Below are 26,890 nucleotides of genomic sequence, written 5' to 3' on the forward strand. Positions count from 1 at the left end.
GGAAGGATTGAAGAAGGGGGTGTGGTGACTTGGGGAGTTTGGTTGAAGAGTTTGGGGACTCTGGGTGCCTGGAGAAACAGAACAGGTTTTAAATATTCTAAACCATCATGGGTTGGTACCATAAAAATAAATGACTAGAAAAAATGAAGTGAAAAAAGAAGGAAGTCTAAAATGCCAGCCTTCAACTTTATTACGAGATTCAAAGACATAAAACCACCCTGTGCAGTGGGTGTACAAGTTAGCAGAACACTTGCTTGCTCACTATTGCTTCCTTTTGTCCACATGAACTTGTTTATTCCTCTTCTGTACCTGTACGTGATTATGGCCAGGCGTTACATTTTTATGCCCTGGGCAAGAAAATGGGATGAGAAGATTGCAAGTGGACAGGGACTGCTCAGGCCGCTGTCAGCAGCCAGGATTGGCTGGTGCCAACCATGAGAGTAAATTGGCCATGTGCCCTTAACAGCATTTGGACCTTTTTTTTTTTTTTTAAAATCAAGGTATTTATGAGTTGAAACTACTGCTTAGTCTTTTAAAAGTAAATAGCACTTAAGCAGAGGGAACCCATTGGTGCAGGAGGAGCCAGTAGCCCATGTTGCAAGGTGGCAGGGGTAATGTACTTGATAAAAAGCTGCAGTAGCTCTAATAGTTTTGTGAGTGCAATTTTCCCCCACTGCAGCAGCAAATTTAAAGAAAGCAAACCAAAACACCTTCATTTTATCTCAGTCTAGAGAGTCAGGATGTGAGAGGTGAGATTGTGGGAGGGCCAGGTGTGTGTGTGTGTGGTGGACTGGGTCTTGGCAGGACAGTTGGAGGGTGTCATGTCCTTTTAGAGCCAGTGTGTTTGTAGCGTGTCAGTCAGGAGAACGGGATGAGGAATTGGGAGCAGAGAACTTACTGCGGAAAATTGAGTTTGTGGGTGATAAAAAAAAAGGTGAGGTACCAAAGAGAATGTGTGCCAATCCCGAGATTGGCAGCCAATGGAAGATGTCCCACCCCTAGGGCTGAAGAGGGCATGGAAGTTAGAGGTGTTACCAGAAATGGAAAGTAGGTCCCTCTGGAAAGAGCTGCGTCTGTGGAAGAGATGCCCATGGGTGGATGGAAAGGGGGCGAGAGACCCCGGCCTCTTCCCTGCACCTGCCCTCCCAGCTGCCACCGGTGCCTCCCACCAGCCAACTCTACCTGGAAACCAGTTGGCAAGGGAGTTTGGGAAATGTAGTTCCCTGTGATACTTTGCAGAAAGGACAAGGAGTCCAAAGAATGTATGTGAGATGAAAAAAGTAGATGGCTGCTGTGGGGAGTGTGATCTTTTGGTGGAAAGATAGGAAGATCAATAGACTGGGAGATGGATTTAGAGAAGAAATTTTCTGAGTTATGATTTTTGATTTCTTTGTTGCACGCCATATTCCCCGTCCTGGGTTCTCTATCACCATCTGTGTTCTTTTTTCATGATTTTGTTACGTTTTTTACACCATCTGATATTTTGTTGACCTATTTGACTCCCCAGTAATAACAATGAACATTTATAAAGGGCTTTGCACCAGGAAGGCAGTGTTCTCAGTGCTTTATCGCTATGAATTCACTGTCTCATCAGAGCTGCTGTGAGGCAGGTACCGTTGATCCTCATGATTTGCAGAATCTATATTTGCGAGTTTGCCTCCTTGTTAAAACTTATTTGTATGATGCCCACGTAGGTAGCTGCAGTGTTTGATCATTTGCAGACGTATGTGGAGTGGAGGAAAGTTGAGTTGCCTGATGTCACTTTTCCAGCTCAGACTGAATGAGGAGATACTCTGCCTTCTAGTTTCAGGTCTCATACTGTAAATAGGTGTCCTCTTTGTGGTCTAATCAATGCAACTCTTGTGGCATTTTTGTGCTTTTTTTCGGTTGGTGATTTTGTTGTTCAAAATGGCCCCCAAGCCTGCAGCCAAAGTTATGTCTAGAGTTCCTAAGTGCACGGAGGCTGTAATGTGCCTTGTGGAGAAAACAGGTATGTTGGATAAGCTGCTTCTAGCATGAGTTATATAGTACTGTTGGCTGTGAGTTCCATGTTAGTGAATTAACGGTATATATTAAATAAGGTGTCTTAAAACAGACGCACATAATACATGGTTATGTCTTTTTTATTGAAATATAATCAGCTTATAATGTTGTGAAATATTAGTTTACAATGTTGTGTTTATTTCTGGTGTCCAGCACAGTGATTCAGCTATTCATATATGTATTTCTTTTCATATTTGTCTTCATCATGGGCTGTTGCAAGGTACTGAATACAGTTCCCTGTGCTGCACAGTAGGACCTTGTTGCTTATTTTATGTTTAGTCATTAGTATCTGCTATATGTCTTGATCAGTTGACAAAAATGTTCTGACCAGAGGCTCACAGGAACCATTCCCCTAGGAGCACTGGTTTAAAATTCTCCCAGTCGGTGTTCACGGTGACTTTATAGAACATCACTACTGCAAATGATGGCAGCCGGCTGCGCCACTGTTGTCCCCAGTTTGCAGACGGAGACCGCGGCGTGTAGAAATCAAAGTTGCCCAGCGTCATCCAGTGGGATCAGAACCCAGGCAGTCTGACTCCCCACCCTTCACTGCTGGCTCAGCGCTTCGATAGCTGTTTCATACTCTTTCCCACCTTCAGAATCTGCTATTGGAGCTCCTGGAACACACCCGAGGGCTGTTTTCAATGATTAAACACCTGTTGGTGGAGCCAGCAGTTACCTCTGGTTCAGATGAGAAGCATGATGTGTATAACCCTACAGGAGAGGTGATAATCTTTGACATCTGTATGAAAACCTCCATGTAGTTCGAAGGAGTTAGTTCTCATGCCAGCTCTCCAAAACACACATCACCCTCCATTTCATAAATAAAAGCTGGCATCCTGGGAGGCTGTGATGTGGTCAGGGCCCCACGGTGAGAAAGTGGTAAAGGAGGGACTCCAGTCCAGTTTCCTGTCCTCGAATTCCCCTCTTTTTGCAGCACCGATGCTGGCTCTCCACACGGCTCGCGGTGGAGGTGGGGGGGAGGCTTGCCTTGTTGCTGCTATTCTGATTTGCTAGGTGCATGCTGCTTTGACCTCAGGGAAGTGCAGAGAGTTAGAACTGGGAGTAAAATAAGTGATTCCAAGCTAGGGTCCAGAAATATTGTCTTTAAAATGATCATTTATTTCCATGTTTATAGACTATCTTTCATGGGCTGGAGTGGCCTTTTTGGAAAGATGTTAAGTTTGTTTCTGTTCATTAGGGAAATATCTGAAAATAAAGGGAAGAATTTGAGAGGGCTGCTGGCGTTTCCTTGGGGCTATACACTCACCAGCCATTGCACCTGCCTGGTTTCTTTAGTTGCCTTGTGTATTTAAATGTGTATGTTTGAATAATAGATGTACTTGTTAAGAATTAAAAGGGTGCTAGGAAAAAAAAAATCAAGTCTCCTTTCCCTGGGGCAAGCTTGATTCTTGTGTAATCATCCAGAGATATTCTGACCTCCACCCCAGGGACTCTCAGCTGGTGGTGATAAGGGACCTTTGTCACTTCTTGGGGGGGGGGGGGGGAGTTTGTTACTGGCCTATAGTGGGTAGAGCCCAGGCATGCAGATAAACATCTTATAACACTTGGGACAGCTCACAGCAAAGAATTACTCAGCCCCAACTGGCAATAGTGCTGACGTTGAAAAATCCTGCTCTACCTTCACTGGAAGCTGCAAAGGCTATCTTAACATGGGAAACACAAAAGCTTTTGTGCCTGAACTTGGGACATCTATTGTGTGTCTTCAGAAGACTTCTGTTTGCATGGTTCTTTGTGGGAGCAGTCCTCTCCAGGTGCGGCTGTAAGGGGCTGCGTCCTCTATGGCAACTGAGAACAATACAGCTGACTTCAGCCAGCCTGCTTTGTTTGTGATCACAACGTGTGGGCCAGTGATAACATAGTTTCCTGGGAAAAGCTTTTTTATTTGCTTAAGTTCTGAATAATTGCTACTGTTAATAATTTGAGATAAATGTATGTAAATATATGTGTATTTCTCTGCACATACTTCAGATGAGCAGTTTTTTTTTCTTAATTGAAGTCTAGTCAGTTATAATGTGTCCATTTCTGGTGTACAGCACAATGTCCCAGTCATGCAGATGTATACACACACGCACACACATATTCTTTTTTCATATTCTTTTTCATTAAAGATTATTACAAGATATTGAATATAGTTCTCTGTGCTATACAGAAGATACTTATTTTTAATCTGTTTTTATTTATAATGCATAACATTTGCAAATCGCAAACTCCCAAATTTATCCCTTGCCATCCCCTTTCTCCCAGTAACCATAAGATTGTTTGCTATGTCTGTGAGTCTGTTTCAGTTTAGTAGATGAGTTCATTAGTGTCCTCTCTTCTCTTCTCTTTTCATTCCACATATGAGTGATATCATATGGTATTTTTCTTTCTCTTTCTGGCTTACTTCACTTCGAATGACATTCTCCAGGTCCATCCATGTTGTTGTAAATGTCATTATTTTATTCCATTTATGGTTGTGTAGTATTCCATTGTATAAATATACCATAACTTCCTTAACCAGTTGTTTGTCAATGGACATTTAGGCTGCTTCCATATCTTGGCTATTGTAAATAGTGCTGCTATGAACATTGGGGCGCACATATCTTTTCAAATTAGAGTTCCCTCTGGTAACTCTATTTTTAGTTTTTTTGAGGAATCTCCATACTGTTTTCCATAATGGCTGCAACAGACTACATTCCCACCAACAGTGCAGAAGAGTTCCCTTTTCTCCACCTCTTCAGCATTTCAGATGAGCGCACTTTTAAAAATACTTCCCCTTGAGCAGACATTGTATTCTAAGTGGAAGTTAATTTGGAAAACTGACAGACGTGGACCGAGTGATACCTGTTGATTTGAAAGTTCTAGCAGTTGGGCATTGTTGGAGCTTGCTTTAGGAGTACTTCATGCCTTTTGCCCTGATGGTACAATGTGTTCTTTTGTTTAAATAGGGCTTTGTGATAAACAATGATAGTGCAGTTTGAGACAAAGGAGCAGAAATTGAGTTTCTTCAGTTCTGTCACTCTCTGTGACCATTTAGAATTCTTATCTGTGATTAAAACTTTAAACAGTGAGAGAATGAGAAACTCCTAGGTGTCTTATTGTTTGGTAAATGCATATTTTGGTTCAGGGAAGAAATATTTTACAGAATTTTAGAAGTAACTGTAAAGCTAATGTTCTTTTTACGTGCTTTTTTTTTTTTTTTCTCTTTTGGGGTGGGGGAGATAATTCGGTTTATTTATTTAAAATTAAAAAAACCATTTTTTTAGCTTTTAAAATTATTATTTTTAATGGAGGTACTGGGGATTGAACCCAAGACCTCATGCAAGCTAAGCCCACACTCTACCACTGAGCTATATACCCTGCCCTCCTTCACATGGTTGTTTTAAAACTAAATGATTCAAGCATAGAATGATGATTATTGTATGACTGTTGCTGGAAACAGTTTGGTTGTACAGAGGAGGGGGTGGTGGATAGTGGCCCACGCTGAGTGTTTCCCGTGCTAAGTGTATGACTGTTAAGAGGGCTGAGATCTCTTTATTGAAGTAACATTGGTTTATAACGTTATATAAGTTCCATGTGTACCACATGATATTTCTGCTTCTGTACACCCTACAGCATGCTCACCACTAAATATTTAGTTTCCATCCATCACCGTATGGTTGATTCCTTTTACAAATTATGCCCTCCCCTCTCCCCTTCCCCTCTGGCAACCACTACTCTGTTCTTCATATCTACTTGTTTTTTTTTTGGTTGGTTGGGTGTTCATTTATTTTGTTTTTTTGTTTTGTTTTTTATATTCCACATATGAATAAAATCATCTGGTATTTGTCTTTCTTTGTCTTATTTCACTTAACATAAGACCCTCAAGGTCCATCCATGTTGTTGCAAATGGCAAGATTTTGTCTTTTTTATGGCTGAGTAGATATACCACATCTTCATCCATTCATCCATTGATGGGCACTTAGATTGTTTCCGTATCTTGGCTATATTGTACATAATGCTGTGATGAACATAGGGAAGATGGTTGAGATCTTTAAGAAAAATGAGTGAAAGATTGAAAGCAGGTCCAGGGAAGCAATTCGTTATTTCTGTTGATCTAGTTTCTGTCCATGTCAAACCCTTGTTCTTTCAAATGCCACATAGAATTAAAGTTTCGAACTCTTAGGGTCTTGGTGAGATTTTGCCCTCTACTCTAATGTTTTTAAACTTTAATTGAATTATACATAAAGAACAGTGTACACATTGTTGGCATACAGCATGATGAGTTATCACAGCCAAATGCACCTGTGTAAACAGATCAAGAAGCAGATCGTGGGCTGTACCCTGCAGCTCCCATGTCCTCCCTTCTAGCCTGGATCTCCATTCATCCCCATCCCAAGCACAACCATCCACCTGGCTTCTTAGCACAGATTAGTTTTGCCTGTCTTTGGATATTATGTAGATGGAATCAATTATACAGTGCATAAAGAGAAGACTATTTTTTTTTTACCTTTTTAATTGTTTCTTTTTTATTGAGGTATAGTCAGTTTACAATGTTGTGTCAATTTCTGGTGTACAGCACAACTTTTCAGTCATACATGAATATACTCATTATACTCATTTTCATATTCTTTTTTACCATGAGCTACTACAGGATCTTGAATATATTTCCCTGTGCTATACAGTCTTGCTTATCTATTCTATATATACCTGTCAGTATCTACACATCTCGAACGCCTAGTTTATGCCGTCCCACCCACCTCCCCTCTGGCAACCACAAGTCTGTATTCTATGTCTGTGAGTCTGTTTCTGTTTTATATTTAAGTTCATTTGTGAGAAGACTAATTTTTAACCCATCACTTCATTTTGATTCTGACCAGAGGCATGTGAAATATTCCAAAATGTGGCAGTTAAACATCTTGGCAACTTGCAGTGGTAAATTGATGAAAAAAAAAATCCCCAGTCTGTGTCATGTGTGGCTTTGCTAATAGCAACATTGGCCTTCAAGGTAGTAACATTTAACATGCTTGCTTCTATAATAAAAAACATAACTGACCTAATTATGATCTTGTGTGCTGGGCTTTATAGAATTTCATTTGGAAAGCAGTTGGGTAGAGATGAAATTTGAATTTGTGTACATATCAAAGCAGTCAGGTTCATTTGAAGCTAGAGTAGCTGGTAGGTTTAAGGTGTGGTCAGTAAACGATATATTGTGTAGAAGCTTATAAATTGGATTCGGGTTGGAAATCATAATATTGCAGTGTGATCTCACTGCGTCAGTATGATATTCAGAACACCATTTTCTGAGTAGTAAGCATGTCTTGTCTATAGGGACAGAGTGGATGGGTTGTTTACTAGTTGAAGTTTGAGTCACGGGGATCTGAATTTGTCCTTCACATTATGGAAAAAATTCAGTCCTCAGTTTGAAGGCCCTCGGGAATGTCGAGCGGTTAAATTAACATCAAATATTATTGGGAAAAATAATATTTTGGCCTTCTCTGCAGCCATCATCCATGGTGAGACGATGTGCACTGACTCGTTTCTGGATCTGTCAGAGGCTGGCTCCTTCTCTGGCGGCCAAGTTGGGAGGCTGGCACGGCTCTCACTGAGGTGTGATGTGGCGTCGGGCCACGTGGGACGTGAAAAGCACGTACCACGCAGCTTCTGTTGGTCCCAGCAGAGATGAAAATGAACAGTTCGAGCAGAATTATTCAGTCAGGGCTGTTTGTCTGTGGGAAGCTGTTTCTTGCTCATTTAACTTTTGGGTTTGTGAAAACCACCTCCCCCCCCCCCTTTTTTTTTAAACCTTCTCCCTCTGAGTGGTTTCTAGCCATCTTCCGTAATTAAAACAGGGAAGAATCTTCTGTAATTAAAACAGGGAAGAATCTTCTGTGCCTTAGTCTTGGAAACGTACTTATATCCAGTCACTAAATCTGCCTGTCAAGTCTCTGATGCAGGAGAGGTGGTGCTTGCAAAAGAAAACCAGTTCAGGAAATGGTATCTGAGATGGGAATCGGTTCACACCTCTCCTGGGCTTCAGGCTCTGCAAAGTCACTCAACTCCACGGGAGCCCTAAGTCCTGCTGCTCAAGACTCGTCTTGGCACCCAGCCCCCAATTCCATTCCAGGCGTGCAGGGGAACGCGCCCTTCAGAGTCACTGGTCGCTGGTGTCTCTGCTCCACGCACACACTTGCCCCCGCTGGGGATGCCTTCCTCTGCCATCTTTTGTCTTTCAAGACTCCTTCCAGGGTTTTCTTTCTCAGAGAGGTCTCCCTGGATCCTCCTGGGTAGGATGTGATGCGTTTCTTCTGTGTTCTTGTGATATCCTGTGTATATTGTGTACTCTTGGATTTGTGCATTCTGCATGTGCTCGGCATCCAGAACAGTGTCTTGCATGTAGTAGGTGCTCAACAAGTACTCATTGAACCAATGGATCGAGTCCACTTTTATGTTATATTCGAATGATCAGTTGATGTCTGTCTCCCCACTACAGTGTAGGGGCTGGGATCCTGCCTTTTCATCATCCCTTACTCAGTGCCTGACAAAGGGACCCCAAAATGTTTGAGTGGCAGGCAGGCAACTGGCCTGGGAGGGGAGAGCATTTTAGAGGCAAAGGAGAGTTTTTCTTGCACCACAGCCGTTTGTTTGCGTCGTCCTGAGCGTGTGGGCAGAACCTCAGCCCGCGGCTTTGTGATCAGCTGCAAGGCAATCCCAGAAGGCCGTGGGGCAGGAACTCTGCTCTCCAACTCCCCCGCCCTCCCCGCCTTGTTTTCCCAATGGCAGTGCCCCTGTGCACGGGAAGGTGTCGGCGAAAGTGTTCACCTCTCAGAGAAAATGCCTGCCAGTGACGTCGCTTACCCGGCTGGTGGCTCATGCAGGAAAACATTAGGAGAAAAGAAAAACTTAATTAACGTTCCCTTTCTATAGCCCACTGTTTTTTATCATCCTTTAAAGGAAATAACTGTCATTTTTACATGATAACTGTGCAGCCCTGTAGAGGCTGTCTTATTTCATTTCTACAATAATTTTGGTATGAGGGCTTCCTGGATTCAGGGACTCATCTCCTAGAATCGTATCTTAGTGGTGTTTTTCTCATTTCCCAGAAAAAGAAACTTAAGTGATGGGATAGTGCTTTCCCAGATTTGAGTCTTTATTTCCCTAACCTGCTCAGATCTCTGGCAGTCACTTATTTACCAGTGCACATCACAGGTGGTGAAATGTATACTAAGGGAAAAACAAAACCTGTAGAGAGCAGAGACATGTGACTTTTCAATATTTCCTGTGTTCTTCTGAGATGCCAAGGTCCCTGCCCGCAACGTGTACCCTGTCCTTCGGTCAGATCGTTCCTGGTTCAGGAGAAGGGATTCTGTGTTGGAGGATTCCCTGGTTCCTTGGGTGATGTTAGGGGCCCTTCACACATGTGGGGACCCTGGATTACGAGCAGAGGCACATGCCTGAGGTCCACAGCTCCCTGCTGCCAACCTGGGGGAAAGAAAACGAGAGAGAGGCTGTTTCTCAAACACATTCCTCGCCCATCCTCTCCCCAAATGGGAGAATCAGGCAGATCAACGTTAAAGGTCCAAGCAAAGCCTGTTAGGATTTTAGCTGGAACATGTAGGCCTTTTCTGGAGTGATAGTTACTCTGAGTGGAACACTCATGCTGGCCTGGGGACACGGGAGATGGGTTCAGTCTCATGGGCAGAAAGGATAGGAGTGGGGACCAAGCAGCCCTAGGACAGCGACTTCCATCAGGAACAGTCCCCTGGCTGGGAAGCTCTCGTCTGGAGGGCCTGCTGATCTCTGCCACATGTGACAGTGCCACTGCAAGACACTGCCTTTCCCAGACCTGAGGGTGGTCAGCTCTGTCAGTCACCACGAGCCTGTCCTCAGTGTTGCTGCTCTTGCCCAGAGACAAGGAGAAGAGTTAACTTTGACCACTGTGGAAGCACTGAAGGCAGTGTTAGGGGTGAGATTCCAGGCCAGGGTGAGGGTCCCTGCTCCCTCCCTCTCCCCCTCCCCCAACAACGAGGAGACCCCCCCCCTTCCCACTCAGGCCTGAATCCCACTGAGGGGGCTGCGCACCCCCCACCCAGCTAGAAGGCCTTTCCATCACTGGTTTCTCACCCTGAGGGGTAGGGGTTGATGCTCTGTTTTCCCGAACTGCGATTTTTGAAAGGATGAAGCACTGAGGCTTACAGCGGTAGACTGGAGGCTGGCCAGACTTGCCTGTCTCCACTGCTGGACTGCCCGGGATCCCCTGGCCCAGGGACTGCCTGTTGGGGTTCAGCATGTCCCCAGGGCTGAGCCTGTGGTCGCCCTTTGGGAGGAGTTCAGTGAGCAGTGACTGTACAAGAGAGGGGGGCGCTGGAGACATTTCCTCCCCCCTCAAATTCTTTCCACCCATGTCCTCATGGAAGGGGTTGGGAAGGGCGACAATCCTTATTTCACTACTTGGGTAAATGTGTCAACCAAGAAGCACTTTGGGGCCTTTTGGTGTCAAAGTTGGGTTGTCGTATGATGTTGTAGGGAGTCCTTGTGCTCTTAGGATCAGAGGCGCAGGGTACGTTCACTGGAACATTTGCCTTTGTGGGATGGAGGGCGTTGCCCCCCGAGCTGGCAGACGAGACTGAACCAGTGGTCCCAGGACAGGGGGTGTGGACAGCCTGGACACACAGGTGGTGGGTCCTGAGATTGATGGCGGCATCAGCGCCATCCATCCCTTCACCTGACAGGTGTTCACGGAGCTCCTCCTGTGTGCCCAGCACTGTTCTAGGCATGGGGGATAGAGAAGAAAGACAGAGGAAGTGGAAAAAGAGGTAAATCACGTGTCAAGTGGAGATGAAGGTGAAGAATCAAGGCGGGCGAGGGATAGAGAGCATGTGTTGGGTGCCGTGGTCCCAGAGGCTGCCCGGGGAAGGATGTTTCTGCCCAGATCTGAACGAAGGCAGAGTCAAGGCAGTATCCAGGGGGAACGGAGCTCCAGGAGGAGAGAGCAGGTGTAGGTGCCTGAGGCAGGAACAAGACTGCGCCAGTGCAAAGGTCGTGTGGGCCGAGTGAAGGGAACAGGATGCTGAGTTTGGAGGGCGGCTCGTGCTGGGACGCGGTGAGCCTTGCTGCACGTGGTGTGGAGTTCAGGCTTCATTCTGTTGGTGATGGATGTGTTCGGAGAGTTTCTGAACATGGAGATGGCCTGATCTGACTTATAGTTTACACAGGTCATTGAGCTTGTGGGGAGAACTGGCTGTGAGGAAGCCTAGATGTCAGGTAGGAGATCAGGTCAGAAAAGCGAGCGTCCAGTATAAGGTGATGACAGGATAGACTCAGGGGAAGGGAGGGAGATGGTGATAAGGGATTGGATACTTCAGTTCAGACCTGGCCCCTCTCTGTCTTCATCTCCCATCCCTTTCCCACATTAATTTCACTACAGCCACACACATCTTCTTGTACTTCCCCCAGGTCTGCACTTACTCTATTTTTAATATCATTTATCATTTCCTGAAATTATGCATATGTACACGTGCAATACATGCACACACTCACCTGTCCCTTCTTTGACTTTCTCTCCTGCTGGCATGTCAGTGCCCTGAGGGCGAGCAGGGACTTCCTCAGATTTATTGCTGAGTCCCGAGTGCCTAGGATGCTCAGAAGCGTTAGTTACTAAAGGAGTACGTGAAATGGAAGGACACATAGCTGATGTCAGTATCACATTGTTTGTATTTGAAAAATTACCACCATGACCACTGAGGTTTTAATTGCAGTAGTAAGCACACCGAGGACATCAAACTGTAATACCAATTTAATAAAAGTGGAGACGTATTTGGTTAACACTGTTGGGTTTAAATTATTGGGAGAAAAAGAAAAAAGGGATTTGTGTCACCTACAGAGAGGTTCTGCTTGCAGTGAGGGAGGTAAAAATGAAAAGGAGCAACTTTGAATCTGTTCGTTTATTGCAGAGAGATTTGTCACATTCATTTACTTCTAGAACCATCCAGCTGTTAATTTGTATTTTGGTTGGAAAAGACTTTCAGGGAAATAGTTAATCTCCCCCTGTGCTATATGTGTTCACAAAATTGGTTTTCCTGAGCTACAGTCAAAACGAGGTAAATCTATCATCAGGAAGCACACAGCGGGGTGAGTATAGCTCAGAGGTAGAGCGCGTGCTTAGCACGCATGAGGTCCTGGGTTCAATCCCCAGTGCCTCCATTAAATAAACAATAAACCTAATCATCTCCACCCCCCCGCCCCAAAAAGCAGTCTTCCCCAAGGAAATCAGCATGTAGCCATTCTAAGGATCGAGAATGGGAGCCAGCCAGATGGAGAAGAGCAGTGACCTGTGAGCCCTGGGAGGGGAGGGGTGGGCAGCCAGCAGTCACGTCTTTCCCTCTGGACTTGTGGCTTAAGGGCAGCCTCTAGGGACAGAGGGGCTTGGTTTGAATCCTGGTCCCTCGATCATGTGACTTGGCCTTGTGACCTCAGGCAAGTTACTTAGCTTCTCTGTGTCTCAGTGCTGTCATCTATAAAATGAGAATAACAACAGTACTTACCCTATGAGGTTGCTATGAGTGAGTGAATTAAGTTCTTAGGTCTCAGAACCATGTCTGGAATAAGCAATTACTCAAAACTGTTCAGCTATTGCTACTATTGAATGGGGGAAATTTTCTAGTTTGCATAAATTTTAGCAGATAAAAGCTATGTGATGGGGACCTGAGTACTGAAACAGTGTGTAGCACTGAGGTCAATGGGAAATGTGTGTTGGGGGCAGTATTTTAACACCAGCTGGTGGACTGCAATCCGGTTCCGATGCTAACCACCTGGAGTTCATGCAGATCCCAGACGTTAAAGGGTTTGGTCCCAATAAGATTGTCCCCGCTTCAGATGTCAGCTGCCAGTGGGGTCCCCAGACACTGACACTTGTGACTAGCTACAAATCCGGGGGGCTCCTATGACTCGCTAATTTACTAGAATGATTCAGAACTCAGGAAAGTGTTACACTCATGGTTACAGTTTCATTTGAAAGGATGTAGATCAATTGAAGAGATGCACAGGAGAGGTCTGAGAGGGTTCCAAATGCGGAGCTTCCATGCCCTCTCCCCGTGGGATCATGATGTGTTCCCTTCTTGACACATCATTGCATCCACCAACCAGGAAGCTCTGCTGAGTCTGGTGTCCAGAGTTTTTATTGAAGTTTCATTACGCTGGCATGATTGATTGACTCGTTTGTTGGCCCTGTGGATGAACTCAGTCTCCAGCCTCCCTCCTCTTCTCCAGATTGGCCTCAAAGCCCTAATGAGCTAAATCACGTGGGCGATCTTGCTGGTGACCAGCCCCCAATCTGAGTCTTCTCTCTTACACAATCTCAGGTGTGATCCAAGGGGCTCAAGAATAACAATGACACTTTGTTACTCAGGAAATTCCAAGGATTTATAGTCTCCCTTTCAGGAACCAAGGACAAAGACCAGTCAGATTATTACACAATGAGGGGTTATATTTGAGTTAGCAAGATACAAGGTGGTGGCCTGGCAAGGGAGCCCGGCCTCTGCCTGGTCTTGGTGTCTTCCCTCTAATCCTATGTCTGTCAGGTTGGATTTGTGGTTAGGCAGCAATGTGTGATTAGCCTTTAACTCTAGCTTTCCTTTCTTTAGAGCAGCTTTATATAGTCTCATGGTGATTAACCTGTCTTGTGGGATCTCATAGTGACCTTCTATTAAATAAGTCACAAAGATAGCGTTTCTGAACGTGAGTCTTTCTAAGAGCTATTCTGTGATGCTCTGTGAATACGGTGAGTTGCTGACTGGTCATAAGCTATCTTTCTGGCTCCCAGAGGTACCCTTCTCAATATGGGCACCCCAAATCTGGCTTGTAGGTGGGCAGACCTTCTGGATCTGATGTTCTTGGCCACAGAAGACCTGAGGTCTGATGATCCGCAGGCTTGTGAGAAGCTGTTTTCTGTGATTGTCCGTGTTACTCTCAGCAGTCATTAGGGAATGCTTACCTGGTTTTCCCATTTGTTCTTTGATGCCTGTAGCAAGTGTGATTTTTATATTCCATGTCTTTGAGTCTCTGCTTGTCCTTTGGTATTCCAGACTGCTCACTTATGTGACTGTCAGTACAGGTTCTTCCCTACAATTAAAGATGGCATGTTTCTAGAAGCATTTTCATCTTTTCTTAAACATTTGTAACCCCCTCCCAACTTCTGTTGGGTAGCATTACCCAGAAAGGTTTATGAGGATCTGACGAGGGTCTGAGTGTCTGAAACACCCTAAGTAGATAAGAAGCTCATGGGAGGCCCTTTGCTTCCAAATCCTTTTTTTTTTTAATTGTGGCAAAATATATATAACATAAAATGTATCATTTCAACCATTTTTAAGTGTGCAGATCAGTGGCATTAAGTACATTCTCATTGTTGGGTATCCTTCCCCACCACCCATCTCCAGAACTATTTCATCTTCCCCGCTGAAACTTGGTACCCATTAAAGGACGACTCCCCCTGCCTCCTCCCCCCAGCCCCTGACAGCTGCCGTTCTCTTCCTGTCTCTTTGCCTTGGCCTCTTTTAGGTACCTCACATAGCTGGAATCATATGATACTTATCCTCTTGTGTCTGGCGTCTTTCACTTACAATGTCTTCCAGGTTTATCCATGTTGTAACATGTGACAGAATTTCTTTCCTATTTAAGGCTAAATAATACTCCAGCGCACATGGATACCACATTATGTTTGTCCATTCTTCCGTCAGTGGACGGAAGCCAGTGGTTGCCTCTACCATTTGGCTATTGTGAATAATGCTGCTGTAAACATGGGTGTGTAAATATTTGTTCCAGTCTTACTTTCAGTATTTCCAGGAGTGGAGTTGCTGGATTCCCAAATCCTTCTTTACACAGGAAACAAATAAACCATTTTCTTTTATGTGATGAACGTGACCAGGCCAGTAGTTCCATGCCAAAGTAATAAACCCAGGTCACTTTTTGATGAGTGAGCCAATGGGAAGTTAATAGTCCACTTTCTGATTCGACTTAGAACCGACGGCTCTGTTCATCACTTAAGGGACAACCCACCAATGGTAATATTGAACATGAAATTAGAGGTCAGGGAGTAGCTGGCAGGATGTATTTCCAGAGAGCTCCCCACCAGATGTGCATCTTATCCGTTCTCTGCTTCTTCCAGAGCATTCCCCATGTGGTTGTATGGTGTAGTGGTTAAGAGCCTGGACTTGGCAACCGAATTAGCTGGGTTCAAACTCCAGCTCCTCCACTTAACAGATGGGCAGATGACCTCCCCTTCCTGTGCCTCATTTTCCCCATCCATACAATAGGATTAAGAACAGAGCCCTCCTCAACAAATGTAAATCTCAGAACAGTGCCAGCACATAGGAAGTACCATGGTTGTGGTTTTTATTAGCAGTAGTCATATGCACCTATCTGATTGGCAAGTCATTTTTCAAATGCCAGTAAAATACAGTTCGTAAAAACTTCGGTGAATGTGCAGGGTATACAAGCATTCTTACACCTCACCAGTGGGGAGTATAAATTGGTATAACTTTTTTGAAAGAAAATGTGGGGATATTACTACATCACGAGCTTAAAAATTCTCTTATTTGGTCATTCCTTTCTTCTAAGGAAATCTCTGAAATGACAAAGGTGGGAGTGAGAGGTGGTTTATTTTTGTGTTATTTTCTAACATAGAAAAATTCAGAGAAAAATAAATGCCTAATACTGTGGGATTATTTAAGGGAAAACATGGTAAAATAGTGGAGTGGTATTTAGCTTTTAAATTGTGACCAAAAGATATTTCTTGTCATGAGAAAGCATTTAAAATGTGTCATTAAGATATAAAAGCAGGCTGTTAGAAAGAAATATAGTACTATTTTTGTGATACCTATGTATGTGTATATCCATACGGTGTGTGTGTGAAATATACCAAAATCTTAGCAGTAGATATCTGAGTGGTGGGATGATAACCAGAAAGATGACAAATTTTAAAAATCAGTTATTTGGCACTGAGCAAATTTTTGACATCGGGCAAATGTTATGTTTCTATTAGAGAAAAAGATAGTAATTTCACTTGGAAAAGGTAGATTCTGGTTGGTTAGATGAGGCTCTAAGAGCCACAGAGGGAGAACTGTGCAGAGGGGCCATCCTGATAGGGGTTCCCAGCACCCAGTGATGGGCTGACTTTTCCCCTGGCGGCTGGCTTAGTGCCCAAGCTGAGGTGCACCTGCCCCCAGAGTCCTCTGCCCAGGGTCCAGGCTTGGATGTGAACCCCTCCAAGTCTTTCAGCATCAGTGGATGCAGGGCAGTCTCCCCTGCCTTCCATGCCCGGAGTCCTCGTGCTTTCTGAAGGAATTTCGAGCTGAGACACTGGGGGGTTTGCTGGGATTCCTGCAAGTTGGGAGGGTGTTGTTTAATCACGCTCAGATGAAAGCTGGCTTCCCGTTTTGGGATCTCATTTTCCAGTCTTGTGAAGTCTTCCTGGCATGCCTAACGCAGACATTTATGTCCTTGTAGTTTTGTGCATAAAAGGGTAAAAATAAACTTGCTGGCTGCTCCGAATTGATCCTGAGCAATGCATCTTCCGTTGGACGTGGGTGCCAGATGGCGCTACACCTCCTACCGGGTTAATGAATAGGCAATTGCTGGGAACCTTGAGGTGCTCTTGAATCGTTCCCTGCACCTTAAACACGAAACTCTGCCAGTGGCAATTTGCATTTGTTTCTTTTTCTCTCCCTCTTTTGATTTGAGGAAGGAGAAAGAGGTGACACGTCTCTCTGGAATCATTTCCCATGAGTTGAGTTAGTTTTACTGCCAGTGTTGTACAGATATGTCTCCCTAAATAAACATATGCTGTGCCGATGTCTGGGAAAAGCAAATTTCTTCTCATAGCTGTCTGTAGTGTAACGGTAGCTTTAAAATACAGTTCTACCATTGTTAATTATTAGGGAAATGCAAATTAAAGCTACAACGAGGTACCACCATCATCAAATAGTTTACAAATAATACATGCTGGAGAGGGTGTGGAAAAAGGGAACTCTCCTACGCTGTTGGTGGGAATGTAAACTGGTGCAGCCACTGTAGAGAACAGTATGGAGGTCCCTTAAAAAACTAAAAATAGACTTACCATATGATCCAGCAACCCCATCCCTGGGCATGTATCTGGAGAAAACTAATTTGAAAAGACACACGCACCCCAGTATTCATAGCAGCACTATTTACAATAGACAAGACATGTAAGCAACCTAAATGTCCATTGACAGATGGCTGGATAAAGAAATTGTGGTATATATGTGGTATACATACATACACACACACACACACACACATACATAGACACACACAATGGAATACTACTCAGCCATAAAAAAGAATGAAATAATGCCATTTGCAGCAACATGGATGGACCTAGAGATTATCATACTAAGTGAAGTAAGTCAGACAGAAAAAGACAAATAACATATGATTTCACTATATGTGGAATCTAAAATATGACACAAATGAACTTACTTACAAAACAGAAACAGACTCATAGGCATAGAAAACAAACAATGGTTACCAAAGGGGAAAGGAGGGAGAAGGATAAACTAGGAGTTATGGTTAACAGATACACACTACTGTGTATAAAATAGATAAACAAGCATACTGTATAGCACAGGGGACTGTATTCAATATCTTGTAATAAACTATAATGGAAAAGAAAAAAAAATCCAGTTCTGCTTCTGCCTTACGTGGAATAGGGTGCCTGTTGGTATTAGTGTGAAGGAGGCCAAAAAAACGGTGCTGGGGGCTGTAATACGACTCCTGGGACGGTGTTCCAGGTCCATTCGCGTCACTCATTCCTTCTCCAACCTTGTGCAATAACTTCAGGAAGCTAAGAGAGAATTGAAGTTGGGAGCCGTTTTGCCAATATCCACAAGGCTTTTCTTTACGATCCCAGTGAGTTGCTCAGGCTCTTACCACCCAGCAGTATTTTATTAGTGGCAGTGGCTGTGAAGGTCATGTGTCTTATTTTTTTTCATGGCCTCTGACCTCAAATGTCCCCAGAATACAGTCGGCATTGGGGTCGTGCATAATGAAGTTTGCTGACATCCAGGACAAACAGCCTTTGGAACATTCCTGTCAACAGTTTGGATTCCTTTGAGGTCCCAAACCAATGTTGCATTTCTCACCCACCCGAGAGGGTGACCTGAATCCAAATTAGACGATACTGTACTAGAATTGAATCCTTGTTCGTCTTCACAAATGTTAACACCCTCGACATTTTTAAACTTGACTTGGAAAAATGTTTTCAGGGCAAAGTTTCCTGTTCTGGAGAAGGATTCATCTTTTCGGAGGTTCTGAAATAGTCTTTTGATTTTAGTCTGGGCATTGCCTCTAACAGTTTTTACATTTTTATCCACTTAAGTTAGAGAGTAATTTTCTAGAAGTTACCCTAGAAATTACAGAGGGAAGAAAGTTTCAAGTAAACATTTAATCATGGAGTCAGAAATGTCCCCTAGTACCCTGTGTTTATCTCCAATATGGGATGTAGCATGTGGTTTTATAATTTACATGTGGGGACCCCTCTGTTTCCTCCACTAACTATGAGCTCTTTTGGAATGGGTTGCCTTTGGCCTCATTCATTTTTGAATTGCTAGTAAATATCTACTGCATGAAGTGAATCCCACTGGAAGGTTTGCCTGGAGCCTTTTTAATGTCTATAACCTTTGTTGTATCTGATGCCGGTGTGTATGTGTGTGTGTTTAGGGAAGAACTTCTGAATGGGCCGGGTGATCTCCTTTATTGACATTTCTTTGTGTAGATTGTGTTAAGGAGTGGCCTTTATTCTACGTGCTGTGCTGGAGAAGACCCCCAGTTAGATCTGCAAGGACTGGCGGCTCGGAGCTTTGCTCTGCCCGTAACTGGCTTGTGTTCTCCAACAAGTCGCTTCATATATCTGCGCATCTAGAACAAATGGTCTTGGAGGTCCCTCCACCTTTTCAATGCTGTGAGCTTCAGAATAAGAGAGACTTGCTTTATTTGGGAGGAACTTCAGGGTAAAGGTTTAGGTGATGCTTATGGAATTAAAAGTTACCTTCCCTCAGCTTATCATTTGAGGCCGGTCTCCACAGGCTCCTGTTTCCTAATCTGGGTATGGTTTGTTCTTTGGTGGTTGAATTTTCTCATTGCCCGTTTTGTTCTTGAACCTCTTGTTAAACATTTGTTTAGTCCCCGTGCCAAACTATAAGCAAGTAGCAGAAGTGGGAATTTCCACCGAGTGTAGCATTGGTCCAGATTTGCCTCATGCTTGGGGATGGTGACCACAACCTATCCTTGCTGTTTGTGAAAATATCGTTTCCCTTATCTTTGAAAAGAGAGATTTGAGGCTGTTGCTTCTGGTGTTCAAGTACTAGCATGGAGTGTGTGTGTGTGTGTGTGTACTTTTTTTTTTCCTGCAGATCTTTAGGTAAAAACAAATCTATATAGTATCTAAGGGAACTTTTGAAAACATTGTTTAATGTGTGTATGTTTTTTGATTCAATGTAGGATCTGTTTTCAAAGCAAAATGATCATTTTTAAAAAGTATGACTTAGTGAACTAGCCAATTGCTTTTCTATTAGGTCCAAAATTGTCTTTCTTTGAAGTGCAAGTTGAATTAATGGCAGTTGATGCTCCTGAGTGCCATGGAGCTTCAAGTCCACCTTTATCCTTTAAACTCTGAGTCTCCCATCGTAAGGGACTAAGGTATAATAGTTTAAGGCGGATTCTTGTGGTGGTTTGATTTACGTGGAGACTTCCTTAACGCATAGGGTCTGCTTTTGAATTTTCAGTAATTTTAAAATCAAGATGCATTATTCAAGAGTTTCATTCATTAGTTCACCATTCGTTGCATTCTTGCTGTGTCAGGCTTTGAGATGCATGCAGTGGAAGGGGGTTGGTGATCAGGGTTACAAAGATGAATAAGCAGTTTCTGGCATCAAGAGCCCAGCAGACTTGGAGATTAACAGGCATATGTACCACAATATATGACATTCCTTTTTTTTTTTTTTTTTAAAAAGTACTCTAAGCCTTTAGGAGTTGGGACATTTTTTACATGTGAACTTGGCTATGATGAGGAATTTTCCAGGTCAGGGCGTGCCTTCCAGGCAGAGGGAGCAGCATTAGCATTGGAGAAGTGATGCTGGACTTGTTTCAGAAGTTGTGAATGAATAGTTTACATGGTAATTATTGGGAGATGACTGACTTCCAAAGGTACACTGAAGAGGCATCGATTGGCCAAAAGAGGAAAGCTCGTATTTTCAGGTGGGTCTCACACTTAAAGTTTGATGTTTGGGATTAAAGGGAGATTTTTGAGGCTCCTGACGTAAACTGGCTCTCCTTTGGAGTTGGAGATGCTAATGTGCACCATATTGTTAGGCTGAGGAGGAAAAGGAGGGGTGAAGGGGTCACTTCTTGATCAGTAGTTCTTTTATTCCATGTAGGAAAGAAACCCTTGTATAATGATGCATGTGCACCTGCTTTAACAGAAATTCCGAATGATAGTGACTTCAACAAGCTAGAGTTTCATTTTCTTTTGCATTAAAGTCAGCTGGCGTGGTCATTCTCCTCTGCTAAAGCCTCGGGGCCTGGGCTCCTTCCACTGGGTTGCTCTGCTATCTCCAGTGTTGCTCTCCTTTCTGTGGTCCAAGATAAAGGAGAAGAAGGGGTGAGAGGAAGGGCAAGGGGAGATGAGGACCCAGAAGTCGCACATGTTTCTTCAACTCTTACCCGGTCACGTGGCAGAATTCGGTCACATGGCAGGATTCGGTCACATGGCCACCTACTGTCAGAGATGCTTGTGCTCTGCTCAATTTCTTCTTCTGTGGTAGGGGTGGAGAAGGTTTCGGGGGGACCAGTAGCAGTCTAACACACCCTTGCTTGGACCTTGTCCTCTGCAGCTGCAGCTGTTGGTAACTAGAACTAAAAGCTTCTTTAAACCCCAAGTAATCACGAAGGTAGCCACAGCCCACTTTCACACTGAAACATGGGACAGATTTTAAGATCTCTGTCTGCCTCTTCTGCCTCACCGAGCCTATGAGCGGGCCTGTAGCTGCCCTCCGTGAGCCCCTCGTCACTGGCAATACAAATGCCCCGGTGGACACGCACATCTCTCGCTCTCAAGGTCTGTCCAGCTCTGAAGATTTCTAGCACTCTGACCCAGCGTTCCTCAGAGCTGCCAAGCAGCTGACAGCAATGCCCGGGAAGTTTTCTGGAAGAAGACTCCTTTTGCTCTTGGGTCCAGCTGGATGGGAGGCTGGGCTGTCTTGGGCCATCTGGACTCCCTCCAAGGTGGCTGAGTTAATGCGACCTCTGGGGCATTTTGGTACAAAGCAGCATATGCACCTGGAGTTCCCTTGGTGTCGGTGAGCGCAGTCAAACCACCCTTGCCATGCTTCTTAGAGCAGCTGCTCCCAAACTGCCCCATGATCAGAATCCCCTGGAGGAGGTGCCGGTTAAATGTGCGGGTTCCTGCATCCACCATGGGAGACTAGCCGGTTCTGAGTGAGGTACCAGGTGTGGACTTTGAAGCAACACCTCCTCCTTGTGGAACTGATGGTGGGGCAGGTTGGGGAATCACTGCTTTGTAAGCTTTCTCTTACTACTAATAACTCTCAGTAACTGCAGCTCATTTCCCCTTCCACTGAGGGGGTTGTCTTACAGCTCTGCTTCTAAGTGCTCAGTGCTGGGCTGTTTCTGATGCTCGCTCAGTATCAAAGAGACAGAAGTTGATTTTCTGAATGAACAGTATTTGTGTACTGCTCCCGGGTTCCCTTGAAATGTATCCTCATGGCATATTAGTTTCTTCAAACATGTTGGTTAACAGAAGGTAAAAATTAGCACACCAGGAAATGTTGCATGTGGACCATTTCAGAGAAATTAAATTCTTTCCTGTCTTCCAAAATTGGTGATAGATTTGCAAGTAAACATTAAACTCCATTCTGGAGTTGTTAAAGTAAGTCAGTGTTTTGCAGGGAAATCTTTTCCATGTCATCTGGCTAAATTCTTAGAGAACTGAATTCCTGTCCTTTCTCTATGCCTCCCATCCTCTGCTTCTCATGGGAAGACAGGATGTTTTCCTGTTTCCTGGTAGCTCGGAAGCTGTGTATCCCCTAAGACCAAAGCTCACAGGATGGGGCTGGAGTCCTGGAGGGCGTCAGGGCAGGGTGGTGGAAGCCGTGGGACCAGCTGTTGCCTGAAAGCCACTTTCCCTTTTGTGCCACCTGGGGCAGCCGGCCTGCTCTCTGATGGGAGCTGGCATGGCAGGGCTGCCTGCAGCTGTATTTTGTTAGCTTGCTTTGTTTTCTTTTTCTCAGAACAGTAGCCTGTTCCTCGTTGTTCCATTCACTCTGTGGGGAGGGAAGATTAAATCTCTGTTTAGAAAAATAGGATGATTTTTACCCTGTTCTGCATGCTGGTCTGACAGCTCTTTAATGTCAGTATTCTGTGATTTTCTCCAATGGTTTGATCATTCTGATATTTATTCTGTGGGTTTGTTCCCTTTGTCATGCAGGATGTTCTTCTTCGGGTGTACCTGGAGTCCCTTGGTCTTTCTTCTTTTCTTCTCCTCCCTTGCCATTTGCACTTTCAACTTTGGGAAGGTGGCTCTAACATCCTTTGTTTGGGAAATGGCTCTGCCTAATGGCTGGTCCACTTTTTCTCCTTAGTCCTTTTGGTTTGAGGGAAGCAGGTGATTGCTTGGGTACCAGCTGGGTGCTGTGTGTGTGAAAGTAGGGCAGATGGCTGAACTGACCATGGTTCTTGCCTGCAAGAAGCTTCCGTAGTCCAGCAAACGTAACACTTTACGCATAATTAAAGCTGTTGACTAGAAGTATGCTTCTGGAATACCAGAGGATTTGTTTTTTGAGATCAACTTCTCTGAAACTAAGACTTGATTACATCGGCCTCTGCAGATAGCAGTAAGCTTTTTATTTGGAAAATGATGACTGTTTTAGCTGACTCTCCTGCCCCCGCCAATAAAGGCTGAGAAAGTCACAACTTTGGGGGAGTGTTCCAGAAATATGTGGGTGGCTGACCTTGGTAAGGACATCAGTAGTCATGCTTGAAGGGTTTCAACTGATTTTCTGCCAAGAGAATGTAGCTTTCAGCCTGAATGCTTCAGACAGGGCTGTCTGGAGGTCCCCTGACACTGTCTTCCTTTGTGAGTTCTTCTGGAAATTCCTCTTGTGTTTGCAGTGATGCTGCCTTCAAGGGGCGCGGCTCTGTTTCCTGGACCATGGCAGTCGTTACCAGTTGGTGGTACCACTGATCTCTCTCTCTTCTCTATTTAGCCACTCTTTGTGCTTCACTCCCTAAATGTAACCAGATAAACCCAATTCAGTGCAGGTCAAGTGTTTCTCAATGTCATCTCCATTGGCTGTTTGCCTTTCTCCGTTTATTCATTCATTCGAGCAATAGATGAGCTCTTACTATTCACTGGGCCCTGGTCTCATCACCAAGGATGAGTGCGGGGAGTGAGGAGTGGGATGAAAGGAGGCGGGTGAGGTAGCAGAAGGCCAGGTCGAGACCGTCTGCACACAGCCAGGGTAAGGAGTCTCCAATCTGCCTGCAGTGTAAAGGGAATCGTTGGAATGAAAGAGGACGGTCCTCCTGAGGACGCCTGTGCAGACGGCCTCACATTTCCACCAGGGCCAGTATCCTGGGTTTCTTACTTGTGTGTGGACAGTGTTACACGTTTGATTTCCTTCCTGGAAGTGACATGACATGCCATCCTGACAGCCTTAGTCGATTCATCCCATACAACCCAGGGCTTTATCCGCTGCAGCAGAAGCTGTCCTTGGTGATTATCTCGACTCGTGGAGGTGCTGCGGGAAGGAAAGTTCAGGCCACCCTTACCTGCCCATCTGTCCCCGTGTTGATATTAACTGATGCTCCTTCTTGACTCTTGCTGCTGTAGGGAGAGGAAGGAAATTGAAATATGCCTGGAGCACATCATCATGACCCACATCCTGAGAGCTACGGCTGCCTTTTCTGTAACCTCCTTCCCCTTTTCCTTCCCCACTTGGGGCTGTGCCTAGAGTTTTCTATCTCTTCCTCGGCTCTTCTTGTAAATGGTCACCAGGGCTCCTAGTCTTACAGACTTGAAGGTCATGTGTTATATAGCATAATAAAATGCACAGTCACAGACTTTAGGTCACATCAGTGCCTGGGTTTTCTATAAGCTACTTTGGATTTCGAACACAAGTGAAAAAAAAGTGGGTTTATTCTTCCTTTTGGGGAGCTTATCTGTTGTTTTTTGGCTTAGCTACCTTCATTGAAGACCTGCTTTGTGCCTGATCTTAGTCCTGGTGCTGTTTCTGGAAAATGAAGAGGATGTGGTCCTTGCCCTCCCTGACCTAGTTGAGGCAGGTTGACCTGAGAACCATAAAGTCTTAAGTGAAAATGCAGAGATAGGTCCAGGGGTCAGTGGGAGCTCAAAGTGTCTTTTGGGGGCACTAAAGAGCGGGGTGTCTGTTCTTCCTAAGATGACGGAGTAGGGTGGGCTAGTGCAGGCCTCTTCTAGGCTTTGGCCGTAATAAGCCAATGCTTGTTCTCTGTCCCCTCTATTTGGAAAGCCTCTTTCTTTTTAATATTCTTCTATATTTGAAAACCAGCAGATGGGAGAAAAAGATGCGATGATGGGGGGAGGCAGGGGGGAAGAGCAGTCAGTCGGATGCCCCCTCGAAGCCTCTGGAGGCCCCTCGGAAAAGAAGTCACCATCTTCTGCCGCATCCAGTCAACCTGTGACAGCTCCAGGCACGTGAACCAATTTCGATGATTTGTCTTCAGCTCCTTTTCTCCCCTCGCCTTCAGGGTGACCTGTGCTTGTCAGCTCCCCCGGGCGGGTGTTCTTGTCAAGTGAGGTAACAGCTGCACAATGCTAATGAGAAGACAGAGCGGTCGCCGCAGTGGCCCAGTGGCCGCCTGGTGCCAGCATCTTTAACTGCCTGACATACTGCTCAGGGGGCCGCACCCCGCCCTGCCGAGTGCCTGCTTCATTTCCTTTTTCTTTTTATTAACATGAGAGCAGCGACTACCCGTCTCCTCAGACGCTACTGATGCACACTCGGGCTTACACTGCTCTGTGCGCATCTGAAGTTTGTTGTCTGATACAAGCTGCCAGGGTTTGATATGGTTGCTATGTTAATTATTTTCCTTTCTATGATACAATAGTTGATTGATACTAATGAGTACATGCAATTAGTTTCATAGTATTATTATTGTTGAATCATTGTTGTTGTCATTATTACGGAATTGCTTTGAAGCCACCCAGCCCAAGGACCCACACCTGCGGAGAACTCTGTTATCTCTCTGTCCTCCTTTCCGCCATCCCCCTGCCTCCTGCTGCAGCAACCACTGGCCAGAATTTTCTGTTTCCTGTTCCTCATGTAACTTCTCTACTTCGTGGCTGGCCCAGGGCTCAGTACCCGGTGAGGAGTGCTGTGGTACATATCTGCTCCAGCTGCCAGCCCCTGTGGCCCAGTTCATGGTTTTTTCTTTTTTTTATACGCGGGTGAGTGAGTGAGTGGGGAATGTTTTTAGGGGCCTCCCCTACTGGTGAGATTCGCAATGACAATGTCTCAAAAGAGTCTATTTTAGCCAGGATCTTTTTTAAGTCAAACTTCATCCTATAAGACCCCTTGTCTCCTTTCATGACAATGATTTTGTCCTGTTCTCTTTGCCATGCTGAATGCAAGTCATAGACAATATAACCTACCAGCACACATGATTGGAACAAAAAATCAATGCAACTTCCTAACTAATGTAAAGGAGAAAATGACAGTAATGCAAAATCAAATAGGTATTTCATTATCTAAATGCTTGGGCCCAGCTATACTAAGAAGACAAAATGATGTCATCAGATTCCTGTATGTATTGGTAGAATTGCCAATAAATGGAATACTGCGTTGATTTGGTGACTCATATTCCAGACGTGGCTATGTCATCAGTGATATGATTTTTTGTTTGTTTGTTTGTTTTAGTGCTTAGTAGCTGGTGGTGAAGTTCAGAACAAAACAAAGTCTAGTCTTGGTTCATTGTATACGAGAGTTGCATTCTGGAAAAATTTAGAATATGTTGAAACTGCAAAAATTATCCCCATCTGTGCTCCTGGCCAGTGGGCCTTACTCTCCACAGCTGGTCAGAATTCCCTGGGCTGCTTGTTTATAATGATTTCTGGGCTCTACCCCTGGTGGTTCAGCAGGTATGAGAGGGGCCCTGGAATCTGCATTTTTAGTGAGCCTACCAGATCATTCCAAGATGATTGGTTTTGAGACAAGCTTTTAGATGACTTATTTGAACTCAGTCCTTATTCACCATGAGCGCTCTCTGAAGGAGCGTCCCTCCGAGGGGAAGGGAACACACAGAGCCCACTTATTTTAATGTTAAGAACAGTGGTCTTCCAAGCTAAGGATCAGCCACAGGAGGAGTGATCAGATTTTTGGTGAGTCCTGGGAGGTCCTTTTCTAGCTCTATGATTCTTACATTAAAAAAAAGTGCATTTTCAAAGGCTCAGGTGATGGAAATATTCTATACCTAAAGAGATGCCCAGGGTCCTATGAGGCATGAAAGTATAAGGAGGCCGAGTGGTGCTCTGGAAGAGAGTGGGGACTGATCTGGCCTTAGCTCAGCTCTGGTGACCGTAGCAAAGTCTCTCCACCACTTCAGAGCCTCCTTGGGACTCTCAAGGGCCCAAGGCATGTTGGGTTTAATAGACCCCTTCCTCCATTAAAAAAGGATTTGCAGATGCACACTACTGTATATAAAATAGATGAACAACAATGTCCTACTGTATAGCCCAGGGAACTGTATTCAGTATCTTGTAATAACCTATAATGAAAACATATGAAAAGGAATATAT

General features: G+C 44.6%; 1 protein-coding gene across 5 annotated transcripts in view; it reads left to right on the forward strand.

The window, feature by feature from the left end:
• MGAT5 (alpha-1,6-mannosylglycoprotein 6-beta-N-acetylglucosaminyltransferase) overlaps positions 1-26,890 on the forward strand; it is a 333,568-nt gene that overhangs the window by 51,899 nt on the left and 254,779 nt on the right. The window lies entirely within an intron of this gene.

Source organism: Camelus ferus, chromosome 5 (genome assembly GCF_009834535.1).
Source record: "Camelus ferus isolate YT-003-E chromosome 5, BCGSAC_Cfer_1.0, whole genome shotgun sequence".
NCBI classification, from domain to species: Eukaryota; Metazoa; Chordata; class Mammalia; order Artiodactyla; family Camelidae; genus Camelus; species Camelus ferus.